The sequence below is a fragment of the Sapajus apella genome, unplaced genomic scaffold, assembly GCF_009761245.1.
Source record: "Sapajus apella isolate SASKATOON/1434 unplaced genomic scaffold, GSC_monkey_1.0 scaffold32, whole genome shotgun sequence".
Taxonomy (NCBI): domain Eukaryota; kingdom Metazoa; phylum Chordata; class Mammalia; order Primates; family Cebidae; genus Sapajus; species Sapajus apella.
The window spans coordinates 20,123,844-20,138,482 of record NW_022436972.1 but is presented as its reverse complement, the minus strand read 5'-3'; positions in this window follow the sequence as shown (position 1 = coordinate 20,138,482).

Below are 14,639 nucleotides of genomic sequence, written 5' to 3'. Positions count from 1 at the left end.
TGTATGAATATACACACAGATATATGAATGTGTATATTAGAGTGAGACATACTATGGATTTGGATTTATATTTGTATTTTAACCTTTTTTTTTTTTTTTTTTTTGAGATACAGTCTACTTTGTCACCCAGGCTGGAGTGCAGTGGTACAATCTCTGCTCCCTGCAACCTCCCCCTCCTGAGTTCAAGTGATTCTCACGCCTTAGCCTCCTGAGTAGCTGGGATTACAGGCGCACACCACCACGCCTAACTAATTTTTGTATTTTTAGTAGAGATGGGGTTTCACCATGTTGACTAGGCTGGTCTCGAACTATTAACCTTAAGTGATCCTCTTGCCTCAGCCTCCCAAAGTGCTGGGATTACAGGCATGAGCCACCACACCCAGCCTAACCTTCATGTTTATTGTGAAATAAGCAACCAGCAGCATATATATGATTTTTCTATTTTAGAGTCTAAGAAAGCAGGAACCTGAATTCCCACTGCAATGATTGAGAACTAGAACAGAGCTGGTGCCTTAGGAGCCATCTCTGGACTCCACTTCCCTCCCTTCCCTCCATTCCCTCGGAGGCAGCCATCATCCTGACTTTTATGATCATTCCCTGCTTTTCTTTATGATTTTACCACCTACGTATACATCAGGAAAAAGACAGTTTAGTTTGGCCTGTCTTTGAGGTCTATGTAACTTGTTCTTCCGAGATTTGCTTCTTCCGCTCATGGTAGTTTGTGAGATCTATCTCTGTTGATGTGTGCAGGTGGAGGTCATTCATTTTCACTGCAGCACAGCGTTCCTTCCCATAATTGCACCACGATGTATGTATCATTCCATGGGTGATAGACATGGAGTGTGCTCCAGATTGGGGGTTTGCAAACAGCACTGCTATGAACCTTCTCCCTCATTTCTTTGGCATGCTTCGAAGAAGTTTCTCTGGTTACACATGAGACAGATGTTGGATTTGTGGACATATACCATCCACAATTTTAATTCTCTGATTTGTCACTGGGTTGCTTTGAGGAAGGAGACCTAAGCATCTAAGACCACCTCCCCTTTGACTTCCACATTGCATTTCAATAGGAGAACTAAAGGCTGGCAGACCGGGCGCCACCCTAATCGCCCTCTTATAGATGGCAGGCATGGTATGGAGGAATCTTTCTGGAAAGCACTGTGTTTACTTAAGCAAGATCAAACCCCCACCTAAGCCACATACCCCATGCCTACTCCATGGACCAAGACCCTTTTCACATGTAATTTCCAGAGTTGTGAGCCCAAGACCCTTTCACATGTAATTTCTAGAGTTATAAGCCTTTAAAAGGGCAGGGACTTTTTTTGTGAACTGGAGCTTGGCTGTTAGGCAACCATGCCACATTGCTCCCAGACGAATAAATCACCCCTTCTTTCCCAGTGTTCGAGAGGTTTGTTTCTTGTGGCCATTCCTGCTGTAGCTTAATTTCCATGTATTTATACAAATACAAAATTCCTCCTGTTATTGATTTCTGGAAAAACCTCCTCTCCTAAGAGCTGCTGCAGCTTCTGCTCTGAGGTTGCTGAATGAAACTTGTGGTATGGCAGAAGCAGGGAGGGTTCAGAGTCTTACTTTTTATTTTATTTTATTTTATTTTATTTTTTGAGACAGAGTCTTCCTCTGTTGCCTGGGCTGGAGTGCAATGGTGCAATCTTGGCTCACTGCAACCTCTGCCTCCCAGGTTCAAGTGATTCTCCTGCCTCAGCCTCCTGAGAAGCTGGGACTACAGCCGTGCACCACCATGCCCAGCTAATTTTTGTATTTTTAGTAGAGATGGGGTTTCACCATATTGGCTAGGCTGGTCTGGATCTCTTGACTGTGATCTGCCTGCCTTGGCCTCCCAAAGTGCTGGGATTACAGGCGTGAGCCACCGCTCCTGGCCCCAGAGTCTTAACGCAGAAGATATCCATGTTATTTCAGTGAGTTATTTTCTCATGCTGAGCCGTTTTCCTCTTGGAGGAGATGGGCGGGGTTGTACCTACTGCACAGGGTTGATGCGAGGACTCAGAAGGATTTGAATAAAAAAGCATTTGTCCTGTGTTAATATAAGAAGGTTGAGAAATACTATTCTTTCTCCCTTACAGGAAGCCTGTGAGCCAGGGAGGAACAGGCTCATCCATGTCATGCAGGGTCAGTGTTTAGTGCCCATTTTTGGCCGATGAGTGGCCTCACACCTCTGGCACATGGCTTCATTCTCTCCCAGAATAGCAGGGGCTACCTGGTGATCGCTGGCACTGGTCCTCACACCTTGAATCAGAGCTCCCCTGGAAAGGTCTACCTTCTTTCAGCTCCTTTCAGTTACATGACTGACATGCTTTTTTTCCCGGTGGTAAAGCTGGGACTGAATCTCCACAGGATGGAAAAACATCGAACGGTGTTTTGCTGAAATTGCTTTTTTTTTTTTATTTTTCATTTTTAATTTGCAGAAAACAAAAGCACAAACCCTGCAGTGGAAGAGTCCTTAAATAACTTACTGCACTTGCCATTTTAAGTGGTAATTTAATACAACCATTCTCGAAGTCTCCTTTACAACAAAGAGTTTCAGACGGAAACAAAAAAGGGCAGAGTAGCTATACTTACATCAGATAAAGGAGACTTTAAGCCAAAATCTGTAAAAATAGACAAAGAAGGCCATGCTGAAATAACAAAGAGGTCAATACAGCAAGAGGGTGTAAGAACTGAAGATATATATATATATATATATATATATATATATATGTATATATTTAATGTTGAAGCACCTAAGTATGTAAAGCAAATATTTAACAGATCTAAAGGGAGAGACAGACTGAAAAACACTTGTAGTAGGATACTTTAACCCCCCATTTTTAGCAATGGACAGATCATCCAGACAGAAAGTCAAAAAAGAAACATCAGAATTAAACTGGACTCTAGGCAAAATGGCCCTAACAGGTATTTATAGAAAATTTCATCCAAGAGTTTCAGAATACACATTTTTCTCAACAGCACATAGAACATTCTCCAGGATAGATTATAAGTTAGGCCACAAAACAAATCTTAACAAATTTTTAAAAATAAAAATCAAAATTATATCCAGTATCTTGTCTGACTACACTGGAATAAAACTAGAAATCAACAACAGAAGGAACTTTGGAGAATGTATACTCACATGGAAATTAAACAACATGCTCCTAAACAATCAATGGGTCAACAGAGAAATTTAAAAGGAAATTTTAAAATCTATTGAGACAAATGAAGATGGAAACACAACATACCGAAACCTATCCAACAAAAGCAGTTCTGAGAGGGGAGGTCACAGCGACAAATGCCTACATCAAAGAAGGAGAAAGACCTCAGTTAAACAACCTAATGTTACTCCTCAAGGAACTAGAAAAACAAGAACAAATTAATGCAAGATTAGCCTAAGGAAGGAAATAATAAAGATCAGAGCAGAAACGAGCAAAGTAGAGACTAAATAAACATTATAAAAGATCAACAAAATGCAGAATTGGTGTTTTTAAAAGATAAACAAAATAGACAAACTGTAAGCTAGACTAACAAAGAGAAAAGAAATGACTCAAATAAAATCAGAGATGAAAAAGGAGACATTACAACTGACACCACAGAAATACAAAGGATCATAAAAGACTAGTATGAACAACTATATGCCAACAAATTGGAAAGCCTGGAAGAAATTAATAAATTTCTGGACACATACAACCTATCAAGATTGAATCATGAAGAAATAGAAAACCTGAGCAGACCAATAATGAGTAATGAGGCTAAATCAATAATATTTAAAAAGTTTCCTTTCAAAGAGAAGCCCAATATCTAGTGCCTCACTAGGGCCCATCCCACAAAAGAGAAGCAGCCTTCCTAGAGGAGGAAGCCATTTCTTCTGGAATTGGTAACCTGGGTAGTATGAGAAGCCAGAAGCCCTCACATATTTTTCTGGCAAAACACAGTTGTCTAATGACTTAGCAATTCCATGGAGATAATTTACCTTCAGTGGTAAAATATGGAGACATTTAGAGAGAAAACCAAATGCTGATGTTTTAAAGGCACGCTGAAGCTTTACTGCTGTTGTGTGTGCATAAGATCCTGATTCAAGTAGATTCGAAAAGACATTTGTGATCTGTGGGATTTGATGATTTTTCATTCTCTCACTGGCTTTTCAAAATGTACAGCACCCTTCTTCTTTGCAGAGCTCCAGTGAGGCATGTCACTGTTGTTACTAATGAAAAACCTAAATGGATTTATTTCTTAGTTGAATGCATTAATTTCATTCTACATTTTATTATCTGGTATAAAATCCTCAAGAAACTACTTTGATCCTTTTTTTTTTTTAATTTTGGTAAATATAACATGAAAGTTCCCACCTTAACCATTTTTAAGTATACAGTTTACTGTCATTAAATCATTCATATTGTGCTATTTGTTACAATTTTACCCTTCTTCCTACTCTTACCCTCATCAGTCTGGACTCACACAGTGGTCACAGTAAGATTTTGTTGGCTAATTGAGATTTCTGCTCATCCCATTCTAAGTCACATCTTTGTCCTGTGAGGGTCTCTCCTTCATTTGAACAGTAATACTACCAAACTCTTTAATTTCAGCCAACTTCCCACAGAACCATAGTGAATAACATGTTTATCTCTAATTTATAGTCATTCTTCTTTACACGAAAACTACAAAGGAAAAGTTATGAGGGGAAGGAGCCAGTGTCTATTAGACAGCACCGTGCTCCTTTTGTGCTAAGCAATTTACAGATCTCACCTATTTACTGTTTTAAGTGCCCTTTACCATAAGTGGTATTATCTCCTTTTAACAGATGAGAAAATTGTGGCCCAGAGAGGTTAGGTAAGGAGGTCACACAACTGGGATTGAACTCCATGTTCAAATGAATCAAAAATTCAACATGGTACATGGGCTAAGAGAAAAAGAACTCAGAAAGACAGGGAGATTCTAGGAAGGAGATGGGAGCAGTGAATGAGTGAGGGAGTGAGTAAAAGAAAGAGAATGCTGGTCTCCCTTTCTAAAATCAACATCATTATCTCTGCTCTTAACAGCACTGACAGGGTGTTTAGCTGACTGGGCTGCTTTCTTTTTTTTGAGATGGAGTTTCCCTCTTGGCATCCAGGATGGAGTGCAATGGTGTGACCTTGGCTCATTGCAACATCTATCTCCCAGGTTCAAGCGATTCTCCTGCCTCAGCCTCCTGAGTAGCTGGGATTACAGGCACCCACCACCACACCGGGCTAATTTTTGTACTTTTAGTAGAGATGAGGTTTCACCACGTTGGCCAGGCTGGTCTTGAACTCCTGACCTCAGGTGATCCGCCCGCCTTGGCCTCCCAAAGTGCTGGGATTACAGGCGTGAGCCACTGCACCCAGCCTGGGCTGCTTTCTTAAGAAGAGTCCTCCCACAGAGGGCTTTGGCCCCTACTCTCCCCCAATGGGAATCTTATTACAGACAGGTTACTTTGATCACTGGTATTCTTCTGCTCAATGGATCACTCAGAGCTATAGGTGGAGTTTCTGACTCTGCCTTGAATTAAAACACCAACTATTTGTCAAGATAGACTTTTCTTAACCAACCATCTCCAAGCATTGGAATGTCTCTGTCTAGTTGAAAATATCCCCCGGGGAGTTACCATGGCAATCCCTGTCTGCAGAATGGCAGGATCAAGTCCTTTAAAGAGACTTCCAAATTGGCATGGCCACTTGCAGCCAGAGGCCCACACTGGGTTTTGCTGTGGGTATCTATCTGATGACCCTAACCTAAGGCATGAAAATCCAGGAGTCAAACTCAAAGTCACTGAAGACAAATGCAGCATCTCCCCCGGCCTCAGGAGTGGGTTTGCAGGGTCTTTATCAGGCTGTGCTCATTTCCCTCTGTCTTTGCTCCATCTTCCAAATTCAAGATCAAACACTTAACAGATTTATCTGCTATAGAGATGGACTGCCATGCAAGCTAGCGAAGAGGTAGCTGGCTCAATGGAGGTAGATAAAAGAAGATAAAAACATTTGAAGATTTGAAAACTGGAATTTGTTTTTGATAAAGGATTAAGATAATTTTCAAGAGAGCTCAATAATTGTGCCTGTGGAGTTTTTGTTTTTGTTTTTAAAAATTGAATAGAAATGTAAAAAGCAAAGAGGTTTGGAATACAAGGTTTGACACAGGCAAGTTTCAAAATTACACACCCTCCGGCACGTCAGTCTGTGCCCTCCAGCACGTCTTGTGCCAGTTTTTGGTAAGTGCTGTGATACATCTGAAAAGGACAAACAATAAACCTTAGCATTTAAAAGATGTACACGGTCAGTTACATGTGAGAGCCAGGTGTGTAGATGTGTGTAGAAAGATCTGTAAATGTTACAGAAGCATTAGGCTTTCCAGTCCTCTCTTTGTAATATCTTGCTGCATTGTTATTCTCCTTGACTCTAACCACCCAGGATTCCAGAAAAGTCCATTCATCTCTTTCTTCCATCCCCTCAGCCTGATCTCTCTCTGCCCATCAGAGTCTGACGCCACAGCAGGAACAATGTAGAACCCTGCCATAAGGGACTCAGGAGCCCCAGACTCTTGGAAAATTCAGAAGAATGAAATACTTTTGTCATAGGATGGTGTATCAGATTCCCAGGGTGGCTTAAAAAAAAAAGAATATATTTTCATAATTTTGGAAGCCAAAAGCCCAAAATCCAGATGTCAGCAGGATCGGCTCCTTTTTGAGGTTTGAGGGTGATTCCTTCCTATACATCTCTCCTCGATTCTGGGGGCCTCTGTCACTTGGTGGTGTTCTTTGTCTTGCAGATGGGTCACGCCAGTCTCTGTCTCCATCTTTACCTAGTATTCTCCCTGTGAGTCTGTGTCTCTTCTCTTCTTCTTACATGGACTCCAGTCATGTTGGATTAGGGTCTCCTGTAATCCAGGATGACCTCATCTTAACTTGACTGGTTAAATTTGCAAAGATTTTACTTCCAAATAAAGTTACATGCACAAGTAGGGGGTGAGGTTAGGATTCCCACATAACTTTATGTGAAACACAATTCAAACCACAGGAGTTGGATTCTTCCTAAAATGGACATCGAGACAAAGATTTGAATGCAAATAGCTTATTGGTGAGGAGGTCTCAGGAAGCACTGGGAAGTAAGTGGGAAAAGAGTTGGCTTTCTTGGATTAGAATTCAACAAAAGTTCTAACATTGGAAAAGAACTTCATATCATCCCCACTCCTGCATAAGGGAGCATTAGAACTGCAACGCACAGAGCAGGACTCTTGATCCAAACAAGATTAGAGTCAGAAAGAGAAGAGAAGAAAGCCAACAAGTATCGAGAGCAGTAACAAGAAAGATACCCAGCACCTGAGCACACCCCAGGGCAGTCACGGGAGTCCCATCGACAGTAGGCAATCATCACGTGTGGGGCTAGAGAGGGCCGTGGGCTACCTAGAACATCCACTCCAACTTCAGGTGCTCAGAAGAGAATTCTTTGTTGAGAATAAGGAATTTTTATTGTAAATCACCTCGATTCCTTTTTAAATGTTGGCAGGTAACCATTGTTTAATAAATTACAAATAAGATATTTTACTCCAAAATCATTTTCTTTGAATATTGCCCAGCTATAGAGCATCACAAATAATTTAAAATTAATAACTGCATTTAAAAATAACCTTGTCTCTATGTCATATCTTTCCATCTTCCTTGAGTTTGATTTTCAGCCCTACGCCTTCTTCTCCCTAGTCCATGCCCATCAGGTAAATTTCTATTCTGTCTTCAAGACCAAATCATATCTCACCATTGACCATGAGCTCCACTCAGTCATCCATACAGAGTATGGTGCCTTGCACATAGTAATTACCCTATAAGTGTTTGATGAATGAATGAATAAGTGAATCAGTGAAGGATCACTGATTATTTTAAGCTCTCCATTCCACACAAGTTTAGAGTGGCACTCTAACGACATAACTGTGCAATTCATTATACTTCAAAATGTATCATAAACCGGGACATACTTTATATTCACATGAATACCTTGAAAATACTTAGTAACAATTTGTTCAGGTGTCACTGAAAAGGCCAATGCATGACCAATTCTTCTTCCTGCAATGTGATGTGCTTTGATATGCCACTGCGTGGCTCTTGCCTCGGGGCCTGTCAGTGTTCTATTCACAGCTTCTTCTCTTTGACTCCGGGTCTGCTTGCTGCCTTTCCTCCAAAGAGCCAGCCTGTCACCCATCATTTCTCAGTGGGGTGGAATCTTGGTGGCTCCAGAGCCCCAGTGTGCAGCAGCCCTGCTCTGTGGACTGCAGTTCTAATGCTCCCTTATGTAGGAGTGGGAATGATGTGAAGTTCTTTTCCAGTATTAGAATTCTTGTTTGGATTCTAGTCCAAACAAGATTAGCTTTTTCTGAATTTCTGCAGGAGCTGAGGAACATCTAAAACACAGGCTGTTTGTCTTTGAATTATCCAATTCTGTGATCGTAAATTCACCTATAATTATATGAAATGCAATGCTACTACCAGAACCGGTTCTAGAATAAACATCATTCTTGGTTTCCCCTTCATTATTATTGCCCACAGTATCGACACTGTCAGCACATATAACATCTGTCAAGCACCAAAACAGTGTGAGCTGTTTTCCTTGGAGCGACAGGAGAAGAGGTAACATCACCTTTGAAACTTGGAGCTTAAAATCTATGGCATTTTTCACAGGCATTTTTTGAGCATCTCACAACTATTTAATAAATACTGATTGCAGGCCTGCTGCCCTGAGAATACAATGGTGAACAAGCCCCAGTTCCCCATGAACATCCATAGTGACAGTATTCACCATAGGCAAAAGCTGGAGACAAGCCAAGTGTCCATCAGCAAATGAATCAACAGACAAAATGCGCTGCGTATAGCACACCCACACCCACACCCACACCCACACACACACACACCAGATTATTACTCAGCTATATAAAAGGATGATGTTCTGATACACATTACAACATGAATGAAGCTTGGAAACATATGCAAAATGAAAGAAGTCAATCACAAAAAGTCAGTATCTTAGTCTGTTTTGTGTTGCTATAACAGAATACCTGAGACTGGGTAATTTATAAAGAACAGAGGCGGCCAGGAGTGGTGGCTCACACCTGTAATCCCAGCACTTTGGGAGGCCAAGGTGGGCAGATCACGAGGTCAAGAGATTGAGACCATGGTGAAACCCCTTCTCTACTAAAAAATACAAAAATTAGCTGAGTGTGGTGGCGCGGGCCTGTGGTCCCAGCTACTTGGGAGGCTGAGGCAGGAGAATTGCTTGAACCCGGGAAGTGGAGGTTGCAGTGAGCCGAGATCACGCCACTGCACTCCAACCTGGTGCCTGGCAGCAGAGCAAGACTCTGTCTCAAAAAAAAAAAAAAAAAAAAAAAGAAAGAAAGAAAGAAAAGAGGCTTAGGCTGGACACATGTAATCCCAGCACTTTGGGTGGATCACTTGAGGCCCGGAGTTTGAGACCAACCTAGCCAACATGGCAAAACCCCATTGCTACTAACAAATACAAAAATTAGCTGGGCGTGGTTTTGTGCACCTGCAGTCCCAGCTACTCGGGAGGCTGAGGCAGGAGAATTACTTGAATCTAGGAAGCAGAGGTTGCAGTGAGTTGAGATTGCACCACTGCACTCCAGTCTGGGTGACAGAGCGAGACTCTCTCAAAAAAAAAAAAAAAAAAAAGAAAGAAAGAAAAAGAAAAAAAGAACGAAAGCAAGGAGGTTTTATTTAGCTCATGGTTCTGCAGGCTGGGAAGTTCCCAGCATGGTGCTGGCATCTGCTGAGGGCTTCCATGCTGCTATAAAATGGTGGAGAAGGTTAAAAGGAAGCAGACACATGCAAAAAGACAAAACGGGAGGAGGAATCTCACCCTATAACAACCCATTTTGCAGGACAAATTCATTCCCAGAGAATAAATCCAGTCTCTTGAGAGTGAGAACTAATTACGGCGAGAATGGCACCAAGCCATTCCTGAGGGATTCACCCCCATGACCCAAACACCTCCTACTCGGCCCTACTTCCCAACACTGTCACATTGTGGACAAATTTCAACAAGTTGAAATTCAACAAACCATATCCAAACCAGAGCAGTGACGTATTATAGATTCTCCTTATGTCCAAAATAGGTAAGTCTGTAGAGACAGAACACAGGGGCTGGTAGGAGGGCAGGAAAGATAATGACTGCTTAATAAATACAGGATTTGGGCTGGGCATGGTGGCTCACGTTTGTAATCCCAGCACTTTGGGAGGCCAATGCGGGCAGATTACCTGAGGTCGGGAGTTCAAGAACACCCTGACCAACATGGAGAAACCTCGGCTCTACTAAAAGTACAAACATTGGCTGGGCGAGGTGGTTCATGCCTGTAATCCCAGCTACTTGGGAGGTGAGGCAGGAGAATTGCTTGAACCCGGGAGGCGGAGATTGCGGTGATCTGATATTGTGCCATTGCACTCCAGCTTGGGCAACAAGAGCTAAACACCGTCTCAACATACACACACATGCACACACGATTTCTTTTTAAGATCATGAAAATGTTTTGGAGCTGGTTCGAAGTGGTGGTGGCACAGCAATGTGAGTGTACTAAGTGCCACTGAATTGTGTGATTTAAAATGGTAAATTTTCTGTTGTGTGAATTTCACCAAACTAAACATAATTTTTTTAAAGATCTAATTTGCCTTCCTCACAGTGCATTATTTTCAGTTTTATGTCTGGAGTTGTGTGGGCATCCTAAGAACCTATAATGTAATGGAGGAGACGGACAACAGTTTAGAAATGGAGGCAATCATTTCAATATCACTGAGGGCTTTAAAGCAGAAAAGTATATGAAAACTATTCATGGATAAAAGCTGGATTCAGAATCATAGAGAATTTCGGCACTGTGGTGTTCATGCTTCATGGCCTTAGTTTTTAAGTAACAGAGGGTCTTCTTTGTTTTTTGGCACTTTGCGTTTTTTAGCAGCCATCAGTCAAGTTGATGGAGGAAGAGAGAAATACAATGAGGTTTAAGGCACAGATTCCACCTGCCCTCAATCCCACCTGCTGTCTACTGACATTCTAATAGGGGAGAGACCTGCCCACAGTCAACTGGAAAATGAGGTAGAATAGTAAATGTTGTGGGAGGACGAGACATCAAGCTCTGTGCGAGCCCAGGAGGAGGAAGGGAAGTCATCTCCATCCAAGAGAGGGAAACACTGTCTACTCATGCAGGGCTGATCCTACATGCCAAGGGCCCTGTGCCCCAAAGGCTGTTCATAAAAGAAATTCATCTCATCAGTAAAGGAGGCCAGTTATGTGTGTGGCAAATTATTTTCTAGTTAAATCAGCAGCCTGCTGAAAATTTAGGACATGCTCAAAATGCCGGCTGATTCCAGTCTCCTTAGTTTTCTCTCCCCAATAGTTGCCCATCTGGCTTCCCATATTCTTTGGGGTAGTATGTTGAGGGTGGGAAGCATCGAGGACAAGGAAACCCTATTTCTGGGTTTTGCTCTCCGCCAGGACAGGTTCTCAGTGCTTCACTTACAGTATCTCTCACAGTCATCCTTTGAAATAGGGATTATGACCATCCCTCTTTTGCAGATGAGGCCCAGAAAAGTTCCGTGATTTGCTCAAATTCCACAGCCAAAAAGTAATGAAGACAGGATTGGAACCAAGGCCTGTCGGATGGCCCAGACTCTGCTCCGTGTACCTCACCCTACAGCCTACCAATTTGGCTAAGACTCAACACTATTGGGGATAAACTTTAATTAGGACAAGCTTTCCAGTTGATGACATGAAAGGAAAAATTAGTGTAAAGCTGAAAATGTCAAGGACCAGTAGTTTAAAACATCATGCACAGCACAGACACCATCCTCCCCTGGGTGACTGAGGCTGATGCCCTTGAGACCTCAGCTCTCCTTCCCCTGATAGGGTCCAACTTGACATTTGGGTCAGGTTGCAGTGGATCGGAAATTGGGGAAGGGAGGGAGAGCCAGTTCAGCCCTCAGATCATGTCTGACCTTTCAGTGTTTTTATTTTGTCTTTTATTATGTTTAGGTTTTTTCGTTTTGTTTCATTTCATTTTTTTTGAGATAGCGTTTCACTCCCATCGCCCAGGCTGGAGTGCAGTGGAGCAATCACGGCTCACTGAAGCCTTGACTTCCTGGGCTCAGGTGATTCTTCCACCTCAGCCTCCTGAGTAGCTGGGACTACAGGAGCATGCCACTATACATGGCTAATTTTTTGTATTTTTAGTAGAGACGGGGTTGCCCAGGTTGGTCTCGAACTCCTGGGCTCAAGCAATTAGCCTACCTTGGCTTCCAAAGTTTTGGAATTCAGGCATGAGCCATTTCACCTGGCCTTATGTTAAGAAAAACAATTTTTTTTTAACCATTTTTGAACTTGAATCTAGTGTTTACAATTCAGGAGATTTTACATAAAATACAAGTTTCTGCCTCCTTTTGGCAAGCCACACTGGACCTGTGCTCCTAAGCATTCCCCAGGAGTTGGGCAGCCGTACCCCAGTCGGGTGGGCTCCCTTCCCCCCAGGACCTGTCTAGCTCCCTGTGCATCTGTGACCTTGGCTGCTACCTGAAGTCATGTTCTCAGCCCAGAGTCGAGGTCTGCAGGGGAGGTGTCTGACGAAGAAGGAGCAAATTGTATGCAGAGCTGAGTTCACTCTGCTGTGATGAAAAGGCCAGAATTGACATTTTTAAAATTCAGTATCTTCTAATAATAAAACCCTGTATTTACTGAGAGCTGTGCTTCTCAGTGCACCAGGCTTTGTACAAACATCACTCTGGAATGCTCGCAACAGAGACTCAGGGAAGTGAGACGGTGACTTGGACTAGGATCTCCGTAGTTAAAAGAAACAGGCATAAAGGAAAAGTGGCCTGCTCCAGGCAGAATCTAGAGATGCCAAAGCACCATGATGTGAATTCAAAGAACAAATCTTTGCTGAGCACAGATACATGCCAGGCACTGCAGCAGACAACGAACAAGACAGTCTCTGCCCTGTGGTGCGTCTGCCTCCCAGGTCTGGTGCTCAGCTCTCTACTCCTTGAAGACAAAAGAGATGGGGGAGCAATGCCGCCTCAGTCCCTTCCCACAGGTCCACACTCCTCTCACGTTAACCCTCTTTATGTCAGGCTCTTGCATCTGTGATCCTTGGTGCAGCCTAGTCCGCCTGCAACTTGTCCAGCAGCTGGAGCCCTGCTTACCCTCTGGCATTAGTCCAGAGACCACCTGCTCTGTAAAGTAATGATTGTATTGTTTTTTGTTTGTTTGTTTTTGAGAAGGAGTTTTGCTCTTGTTGCCAAGGCTGGAGTTCAATGGCACAATCTTGGCTCACAGCAACCTCCACCTTCTGGGTTCAAGTGATTCTCCTGCCTCAGCCCCCCGAGTAGCTGGGAATACAGGCATGCACTACCACACCCAGCTAATTTTGTATTTTTAGTAGAGATGGGGGTTTCTCCATGTTGGTCAGGCTGGTTTCGAACTCCCGACCTCAGGTGATACTCCTCCCGGCCCCTCACTGCCTCAGCCTCTCAAAGTGCTGGGATTACAGGTGTAAGCCGCCACGCTCGGCCTGTTTTGTTTTATGTGTCTTTTTCTCTCTTCCTGCTGGACTGTTCCCTCCATGGGAGGAGGGAGCATATTTGATAGGGGGACATCTCTATCTTTCTGGCTGTGTGTCCAGGTGGAAGGGCTTTGACCAGAACATTCCTGCCCCTGCGCATAGCTCCCCCGCCACCGCCAACATTCATTCCTTCTTTGCAGAAGAGTAACTGGCTTATCTAGCTGATGAGCTGAAATGCCTGGTATGCTGGGCTCTGCCCTTTCTCTCTCTCTCCAGTCTGGCTGCCCATGGAGGAGCCAGATATGCCCTTAAGCCTCACAGCAAACTCCCTGGACACACTCAGCCCTTTTGGGGAGGGCACAGTGGTCTGGCTCTGCTGTAACGGATTGGACAAGCTTGTGAAGCAATAGGAGGTGGAACATTGAAACTACATCCTTCAATCCATCTTTACCAGTAATAAAGCTGGTACTTTAATCTCCCTCCTTCAGACTCCTGAATATCTCTCCATTGGCTTCAAACTCAGAGGATGAAGACAAGAGTGTGATTTCTTTCTCCCGTAGAGCCCTACCAGGGTCTCTTTATGGTAGGTCTCTCTCTATCCTCATGAATAGCATGGGACCTGGTACATAATATAGGTGCTCGAAATCTGTTGGATAATAAATTAGTCAAAGATTCTGGGATGGGAGACCCCTACTTTCCTTCCCCACTATAGGAAAAGTGCAAAGCATACCCACTGACATCCAACACTGGGTACGTGGGATTTCTAGGCAGGGGTAGGGCAAGGGCAGGGCAGAGACCCCTCCAAGTTTCATTGGCTGAGGCTGAAGTATGAGGGTGTTCTATCTTTTATAAGATTGCGTATGAAATGGAATTGTTCCAGCCCAGGGCAAAGACCGGTAAGGAACTTTCTGTTGCAAGAACAAAATCTACGAGAATTTGATGAAGCTTAATGCTTTTGAGGGAAAAGGAAATACCTGCTGAAGTTTTTCTTTAAAAAGCACTCATCTGTCTAATGCAAAAGCAGCAAATGTTGAACACAGGTTGTGACCAGACATCAGAAGTTAAGTCTCCTC